General features: G+C 40.6%; 1 long non-coding RNA gene across 2 annotated transcripts; it reads left to right on the top strand.

Annotated features, from left to right (window-relative positions):
• Positions 1-4,001: 4,001 nt before the first annotated feature.
• On the top strand, positions 4,002-7,553 carry LOC107989030 (uncharacterized). 2 transcript variants are annotated; one of them, XR_001760526.2, is made up of 3 exons: positions 4,002-4,302; positions 4,392-4,551; positions 5,063-7,553. It is a non-coding gene; the product is annotated as an uncharacterized LOC107989030 (long non-coding RNA). The 2 variants fall into 2 exon arrangements; XR_003050704.1 differs by having other exon boundaries at positions 4,372-4,551.
• Positions 7,554-9,436: the final 1,883 nt, after the last annotated feature.

Raw genomic sequence — 9,436 nt, 5'->3', positions numbered from 1 at the left:
CAACTATATTGTTGTTGAAATAGTTTTCGCCTCTTTAAAGAAACACTACATTTTTTTTGTCTTGCTTTTTTTACTGTAACACTCAAGGGTAATAGCTGTTTGTAAAATGATGGTGATCTAACTTTCAGCCTTAACAAAAAAAAGGTTATTTAAGAATAACTACAACAAATCTATCTGACCACACAAAAAATAAACGTAAAAAATAATCACCAAAAATTGTACAAAGTGTTCCTTGAAGTGGTGAGATATACATGTTATCTGCAGAGCATAGATTTAAATATAAAATCTGCGTTAATATGAATAAAACTGTATATTACTATAGCCAGGCAGCGTTTAGTATGTATGGACAGCAAGCAATGTAAGTACTTCTGCCTCATACACTGCCGTTTTTCCTGTGTTGTAGCCTAAGTCCTGTTACATATTACATAATGCTGTCTGATGTAGGTTTGGAGCAGGAAAAAGGGAACATTGTATGTTGGATGTTCCACAGATCCTCAGCCCGGTTCCATGTGATTCCCCCCTTCCATTTTTCCAGGTCTCTCCAATTAGCGGACATAGAGCGAACGGAGAGAAGGAGGCCCCACTAAAACCTCAGCACATTCAACATTCCCCTGGATCCCTGCCAAGACTCACAGGCAGCAGCCTGCAAGTTTCAGCTTTACTTGCCCCATCCCCCTGCCTCCATCACAGCCTGGCTTACCCCCGGTGCAGCACATTAGCTTCAATCGCCTTCAAACTAACACAAAAAGAGGAGAGTTGAAAGGACCACCAAACTTCACCTTCAAGTTGTTTGGGACTATAGCATTGATTGTCCAAATATAACCATTTAAAAAAAACAAGTTCGTCAGGAATTACACCAACACATAATATTGACTATCGGCTAATATTTAGTGTAACAACAAAAGTTCTTACATCACTGCAAAGATATGTATGTTGTTATATCAATCTGGGTCAACACAAACATCCACATACAAAAGAAATCTCGTCGCGATGGGGTGAGAAAATGTCAAATCATCATAGCTAACACGATTTACCCAAATATGGTATCTTCAAATTTAGTATGAGAATCTTTGATATTGTCAGTAAAACAGGTAGCCGTCACTAATTTGCTTTGGATGTATGATGATCGTTGCATGACACATCATCATGTGTAATTTGCATAAAACATACACATGCTTTGGACGCATGATGATCGTTGCATGACACCTCTGGTGTCATGCAACGATCACACCAACCACTAAGACAGATAAACCTTTCATAAGCCTCCCGTTGTTCAAAAGAACTATCAACAGAGCAGAGAAGCAGCACCCTGTGGTGTGTTAAGTGCTTTCTCTATCATGGTTGTGCCTGCTGTTGGAAAAAAAAGCCTCATAATCAGTGGCTCGGTAACAACTGTGGTCAGGCCTGGTGAAAGGGCAATATCGAGAAAAGGGGTTGGAATACACAAGCTGCTTTCTAAAGCGTGACTATGTCATCACTAGGTTTCAGCAAGTTTCAAGCCAGTAACCAATAATCTACAGTTATTAACAAAAGGAACCAGTGTTAATAAAAGATAAATGGTGCATTAAGTTAACAGGTTCTAACCCACTTATATTTGATATTAGAGAGCAGACATATGGTACCCTTCCAAGCACTGAACTAGAATTGAAGGTTTGTGGTTTACAGATTTGAGTTGAAGTGTTATACAAAGAAATAACAGCTATGAGTTTCCTTTGAAACAAACAATACCGCACCTTGAGTGATACAAGGTGGCAGATAGAGTTACTGCCAGGGTTTGTCCTCGAGGCTTTGATACATTACACTCTAATCAAAACAGTGTCTGGCTGCCAACAGCCTAGAACCTGGCTAGTTCTGCAGCCAATATGGGATTTTCTTGCTGCCATGATGCCAAACTGAGAAAAAAAGCTCTTTATGTGGAATTCTTCCATCTTGGAAGATTTCTCACTTATGATAATGTTACTAAGGCTTTGATTTGTTTTGTTTTTTTTAATTCAAATTTCAAATACTCAGCAAATAAATCTGTTTGAGTGAATTACTGACAAACCATTCAGATGGTGCTCCAAGTGCAGCTTGACATCAAATGGTTTTTGAACGGCAAATATGCTGTCACGTTGTTTGCCTTGTGTCACATGTATGTATACACAGAAATGATCAAACCATGTCTATTCACAAACATTTCGTCACTGCATGCATGTCAGTTTTTCTAAAAGATGTGTATTGTAGGCAAGACCCTTGATTCTCAACAATAACTGAGCTGATTGTGAGTGTCAGCAGGTGTCTAAGGTATGCAGGAGGCAGTTCACAACCTAATTAACAACATCAGTACATTAACCTATCACCAGAGCTTAGGGGTTGATACAAAAAAGCCACTCTATCTCATGGTAAATATGGGCCTGCACTGCACATGTGTAGTATCTGGCTCATTCCAACATGGGCACACAAAATAAACAACAAACCAACATTCCAAGACATGACATGTACACAGATGCTAATGTGCACACAGGCTACACACAAATAATGTGTGGACATGTACCGCCATGGCTTGTGCGCAATTTTCATTTCACCACCTCACTGGTGTGTGACGGAGGAGATAAGACAGTGGTGACAGAGATGTCAGAGGAGGAAGAAAAAGGGGGTTTGAAATTGAACAGGAAATTATGTACTTCAATTAAGACATGCAGAGGAAATATTAAAAGCTATACTCCAGTGCCTGGGGACAGGATGCAGAATGGGGGGACGCAATGGAAGACGACAGTTAAATCAGAATCCCTGTTTTCTCACTCTGCCAGAGGGTGGAAGAGAGACAGGACATCTATGTTTAATAATGTACTTGGAGTGCTGTGAAATGTACAATAGTGTGCAAGATACATGATTTGATAAAGCCATTCAATGAAGCAAAGTTATAACACTGACATCTGGATAAAATCTGCTATCTTTGTCAGACTAGAAAAAAAACACTGCCAAGACATTATGCAGACACAAACTGAAAACATTATCACCATGCTGTCCTAATACAATAACGCTGCCGGCAGCAGCCGAATAAATAAACAAATTCTTGGGAGGTAAATTAACGCACTCTTGTATTTGCTCACAATGCCACAGATTTAGCACAACACATGTCAGTATTTGAAGTGAATTCAAGAAATCCTCACATTACATGCTCACATGTACAGAGGGTTCCAGTCCACTCAGCCAATCATGAAAGAGCTATGATATAACACAGGAGTTTCCAACATTTCTCATTAAAACCTGTGCAGCCAACATATAAAGAATAAAAGCCTCAAATTAACAGTTACTTTGGTTTTTCTCTCATCAATCCAACATCACATTAACAACACCTATTTTTAGGGTAATTCCAAATTCATCCTATAACCACAACGGTTCGTTTAGGTATGATTATTTTACCACATTTATTTTCACACATGGTCATGAGTAAAAACATCCAGATTGTGAAAGACTACAGCCACTTTGATTTTTATTGATAATAATGCATTTTAGTTAAACTATTGATATAGAACGTGGAAATCTTTTCGATCTAGTGAGTAGCAAATGGGTTTTCGGTATTGCCCATAGAAAAGAGATTTATCTGAGTCTTACCTTACGTTACCAACAGCGTTGACAGGTTTCAGTGAAGAGCAGGTGCATGGCAAAAAGATGAGATGCAGAAAATGCAGTCTCCGGTGTCTTTTCTAAAGTTACCCGTAAAGAGATGGAGCAAAGATTGAGTCGCAGCTCGAGTCAGACTTTGCCGATAAGCCGCCGGCTGCAGCTACTGAAAATACCGAGGTAAACACGGGCTGCAGAGACAGATGTATTGTAACACACAAATGTGCGCCTTGAGCAAAAATATTTAAAATAAACCACAGAAATTACACTTGTCAAAGATTTTGTTACAACGTCACGTTATAAAAAGGGGCGGGGAGGGGAACGGAGCACCACTAACAACAAAAACAAAAAATCCAACAAGAATAAAATGATGAAAAAGCAGCTATATGGTGTAAGCTAATGTGAGCCGGTTGGCGCTGAAAGTCGTCGACTGTGTAGAGGTTTTCCAAAGCGAAGAAATCGCGCAGCTTTCGATAAAAAAAACGCCGACGACTTCTCGCGTACTGGAGCAAGCCGACGGTCACCGTCACAGCAAGCCAGCCAACTTGTTTTAAAGTGCAAAAGAAATGTTTTTCGTTTGTTTGTTTAGGTTGCCAGCTGGACGAGCCGCGACGAAGCTACCGTGAATGCAGAGTGAGAAGCAACTCCGGCGAAATACATTCTGCGTGGATCCAGAGAGCGGAGCGGACAGTCATGGTAAGCATTCAGGGAGCTCGCGTTGACAATGGTGTCGCAGCCATTTTGTTCAAACTAACAACACTGCAGTCTACCTCTCCTCCTCCCAGAGAGCTCCCCGACCAGGAAGTTGCTCCAGAGACGTCACTCCCAACCAACCAAAACAGCAAACGTTAGCTCCGCCCCCGACCGAAGGCTCCGCCCTTCGCCACTCTCCAATCCTCCCCACGGACTCTGAGGGTGGACAGACTAGCAGCTCATATTTCCAAGGTAATTGCTGAAGCATGCAGCTAAGACTGCACTTCAAAAAGGGAAACAAATGTGCCTCTGTTATAGATTTTTGGAGACGTGTACTGTGTAGACAGTAAAATCTGCATTTTACCAAATTGAATTGAGGTGAGGGACAACACAGACATGATAGCAACATAAACTCTGTAACATATGGTCTCTGTTTTTGTCAGATTAAATAATGTTAAAAAATCACAGAGAACTAAGCAACCAATACATTCATGTTGAAACTGTAGGTTCTATTCATAGACAAAATGAATGGAAAGTTCCCATTGATATCTACAGTTACTTAAGGCCCTGAGGTAATGCAAAAAGAAAAAAACTACTTCATCCTAGATCCCCCAGTCATATGATTTCATTTTGATTTTGTATTGTATTTTCATCTCTTCAAGAACAAAAAGTCTTTAATAATCATAAACACATCCCCAGAAAGGAAATGAATAGACACTGTGTTGGAAGGTGAATGAAACTGAGCACTGCATGTGATTGACAGGTGGAATATCCAAGTGGAGCGAGGCGACAAGGTGCCAAGTTGGTAATGTTCCCCAATATTTGTGAACATCACTGCAGAAGACAAATCTTCAGTTGACAGTCCCCTTTCTAAATTTAGTTGTATCATGTGTACAATGACAGAATAAAGAATTTTATCAAAATCTGTCAATCACGAATGATGCTAACTTCTATTTACCCTACATCTTTAAAACCACCATCCCCCCACACAAACACACACACATTTCTCTGTTTATAAGGATGCAACTAAATGAAAGAAGTGCAGACATCTGCTGGATCCTCTCAGACAAGATGATCGTCTCTTAGTCCATCCAGCTTTGCCTCACCATCATTCAAACACTGAATATTGCTACTTTCGATAACTGCATCAGATATCACACTCACCTACTGCTAGACTCTGAGGGATTAAAGCAAGTTTGTCTATTCTGATCTACAGAGGATTTACTATCTATGGCATATGTTTGTCCCAGCCTTACTTCCTTCACGTTGAGTAGCTGCACTCACAGCTGCTCTTGACTGCCTGCTTGGCTACTTCCTCATCATCGTACATCAGTGGACCTTGGAATAGCCTCGGAAAAAAATGAATCTACATACTACTTTAGTGAGGTACAAAACATCAGTGTCTATTCTGTTCCTCTCAGGTCTCTTGTCGGTATCAATCAAATTTCAACCTTCACCCTCCTGCCACACAATAAAGTGTCCATGAGGCTCATGATGAAAATAGCGCACGAGTACAGAAATAGAGAGTCATAAAAGTCTACGAGCAGTTTGGAACTTGCATCATGAACTTTATTTAGCAAACCCAAATGTCTCTGAATGGGCCCAGCCCAAGTTCCTCTACCCAAGATGACCTTTGTCAGGAATCCCCGGATCACATGATGTCCAGAAACACGGGGCGATAATTCCAGGCTATTCATGACATGATGGATGAGGTCGCCCTTATGCCCTGAACTGCGTTTGCAGCAGTCTCACAAAGAGTAAATGTGGCCCCTGTCTCTATTCTCTACACCTCTTTCTCATGGAAATGACTGTTCGTGCAGACAAACACACACAGACACACTCACACACTGTGCGGTGGGAACAGGTCAAGGCTGCGATCCACAAAGGGGAGGACTGACCAGTGAGAACTCTTTCAGGGAAGCTCTTGGCTTGTATGCATTACTCGAAGAGACTGCTAATGAGAAAGCCAGGGGTCCTGGCCAGAAGTGTTTTTTCCACTTTCAAGGCAACATGCCCAGAGCTAATAAACCAGCCAACTCCATATGAATGAAAAAAAGCAAATGTTCCATACTCAGGGTTAAAAGAGGTGAGAGCAGGCGAGAACAACCTCAGGAAAAAAAAACCTTAGGGGAAATGTAGTTCATTGTGAATCACAGAACATTTTACTATACAAAGAGATTTGCTGCTCATTCATGCCACTTAAATAATGTCATTGTAAATGTGCTTACTAACAGCAGCAAGTTAAATGGTTTGATTTATAACATGGTGCAAACTGAAGCACGATCATTTCTCACGGTTTGAATCTCATTAAGGTAAACTGATAAACCTATGGAGAAACAAGCCCCAAACATGAGGAAGAACCGTTCTGAAAACATCAGTAGTCGTTTGCCATAATCTCTATCAAAGGTTAGAATTATTTTCAGCGATGCAATGTGCAATTATATTTACATGTATGAACCACTCCTCCTGGTTCTCATCTACTCTAGAGCATCACCGCTATTCATCAAGGTTTCTCTGAGATGTTTGTTTGACTTTGCCAATTTCTCTAATTGCTTTCACATTTAAGCTGAATGCTAACTGAATCAAGCCAATGGGAAAAGGTCCGCCTGACATTCTGATAAGAAACAGCCCAGACACTGCAGCTGAGGCAATAGTCATTCCTTCCCTTTGCAGACAATGCTCGGCTCTTCTCTCCTCTCCTCCTCCTCCTTTTCTCCTCATTACTGCGTCAGCATTCTTGTCTCTTTGTATTAATTCTAGTCCAATCACAAGATGTTTCAGCCATAAGGTTTTCATTTATAGCCAGTGACTGAACTTCCTAGAATACACTCTCAGACAACAAAATATTCTACACCCAATACATTTATACTTACACATCACACACACAACAAACATTCCAAAAGATTAAACATCACATCTATTAGTAAACATACATGATGTGGTTGAATGTCATTCACCTCAGCGCTGCTGTCCAAGATATAAAAAGCACATGTTGTAGCCTTCAGTTGTCATTAGAATGGGTGATCAAACACAGGCGCCTCCATACAGACGATCTCCTCATGATGGAAATAAAGACTTGGTTTCTTTCAAGGACACTCGTCAGTACCTTGATGACTTGTTAGAGTTGACTGTCTTTTGCATTAAAACTAATTATTATGTTACTCAAAGACCTCTCCAAATGCATTTATCTGTGACCTTGTGCCAGGCAATATATTTAATGGCAACAGAGTCAAAAACCAAATCCTGATTTTTGGTCCTTCTCTGGACACAGCATCAAAGATGGAGACATTTATGGTCTGACATGTGACACAGAATGACTGTTGCACTGGGGTGTCACTCTTATGATATTGATTATGAATACACAACCCTTTTCCACAGTCTGGACTTTATGCATGTGAATAATCAAAATGCAGACAACGGGCTGCAGCTTCGCTCAAAGTGACATTTCCAAAGGCATGACTTGACATATGCAAAAGGACTGCCATGGTGATAATTCCGACAAAAGATGGAGCCAAATGGAACATTCTACTGGCTGCACATGAAAGAAGAATGTTTAAAAAAAAAAACCTGCCTCAGCTTCAAGACACATTTGTCAGGTTATAATATTTTACAGTAGAGCTGAAATCCTCATTGAGAACCGGTTATTATAATGATTAAAGGGCACATCCAGTTGTGATGGCGAGGCCTTGATGTGACGCTCTATTGGTCATCATATTGCATCGTGGTCTGCAACCTTGTAATGAAATGTAAGGCTGCCCGCAAGTCGCTATAGGAACCCTGGTATCCCATAAAGAGGACCAACATTTTCAATTAAAGTTCATTAGGAATAAGAAATAAATTATACCACAAAAAGATTTACAAATCCCAGCACAGGAAAATATAATATGTAATATAAATGCTGTCATATAAACATGCCTTACCCTGAACATGTTTTGGCATCAAAGTAATCTAATCTTCCGTGTACTAATGTGCTGCTGCTACTAAATAATATACTGCGTTATAGTGAATGCACAATGGCCACAATATACAATGCAGGCAGCTGCTGTTAAAGAAGCAATGAAATGGATGGGGAAGGGGTTAAACAGACCCATGTGAACGTGGGGGTGTTTTTGTGTGCAATACAGCGTGATGCATGCTTGTGTGTGAGAGGGCGCGTTGAAAGTATGTATGTATGTGTGCATTTGCATGCGTGCTGTATGGGTGGAGGGATGCAGAAGAGAGCAGAACGGTGCAGTGCAGTAAGACGGTGTTTCTGAGCTGTGGTAATTTCCCCTGAGACGAGTGAGCAGGTAAAGGCCAGTGAGAGAGGGAGGGAGGCGGAGATGGATGGAAGCAGGCTGGGAGGGTGGATGGGAGGGATGAAGGGACGGAGGCAGCAGGCAAGTGTGTCAGAGAATAATGGGAAAATGATACAGCAGTGGCAGCAGAGAAGCCCGCAGATTTGCCCAATCAAACACATGCATGCTGCATTAACAATATTCTGAGCTTGAACGTAGCCTCTCACACTCACTGTCAACACATTAGCATTAATGTGTCTGTTTTCATTCAAATGTCTTATCTTGTTAATGAATGTTTCTCAACTGAGTCATTGTTTTTCTAATGAATCCCCCTATTAATTAAGAGTGTGCCTTTTCCTGATGACATGGCTTTATTCTCCGTCAAGCTGCTGACTTTAATATTAGCATGCATTAAGCCCTGCTTATCTTTCATCCCCAACAGCTAATATGTCAAATTATCACCTGGAAAAAAAAGCATCAGCACCAATATTAGTTTACATTCTGTGATTTGTGCATGTGTGTTTATGAGTGAGTGCCCTCACTTATTAGCTGCTTCCCCCATCCTCATTGTAAACTCATTACCAGGGTATAAGACCTGTGTGGATTTTATGGTGTTTTGGGAACTGACTGGTTAATCAGATTTATTGCACACTTAAGCTTAATTGATTGCCTTTATGGATTCAAATGAATAATTAAGAGCTAACAAGCCTAGTTTCTGTTTCAACATTCAAAAATGATGACGATGAGCACAGAAAAGGAAGGAAGACGACGTGTCAATCACAGAGATAAAAATCACAGGATCCACTTTTTTTTCCGGTTTTGTCAAAATTAATTACTGTGTGAAATTATGAAATTAACTG

Source organism: Cynoglossus semilaevis, chromosome 9, assembly GCF_000523025.1.
Source record: "Cynoglossus semilaevis isolate Cse_v1.0 chromosome 9, Cse_v1.0, whole genome shotgun sequence".
NCBI lineage: Eukaryota > Metazoa > Chordata > Actinopteri > Pleuronectiformes > Cynoglossidae > Cynoglossus > Cynoglossus semilaevis.
The sequence above is the reverse complement of the archived record's forward strand: the minus strand, read 5'-3'. Positions and strand labels throughout refer to the sequence as shown.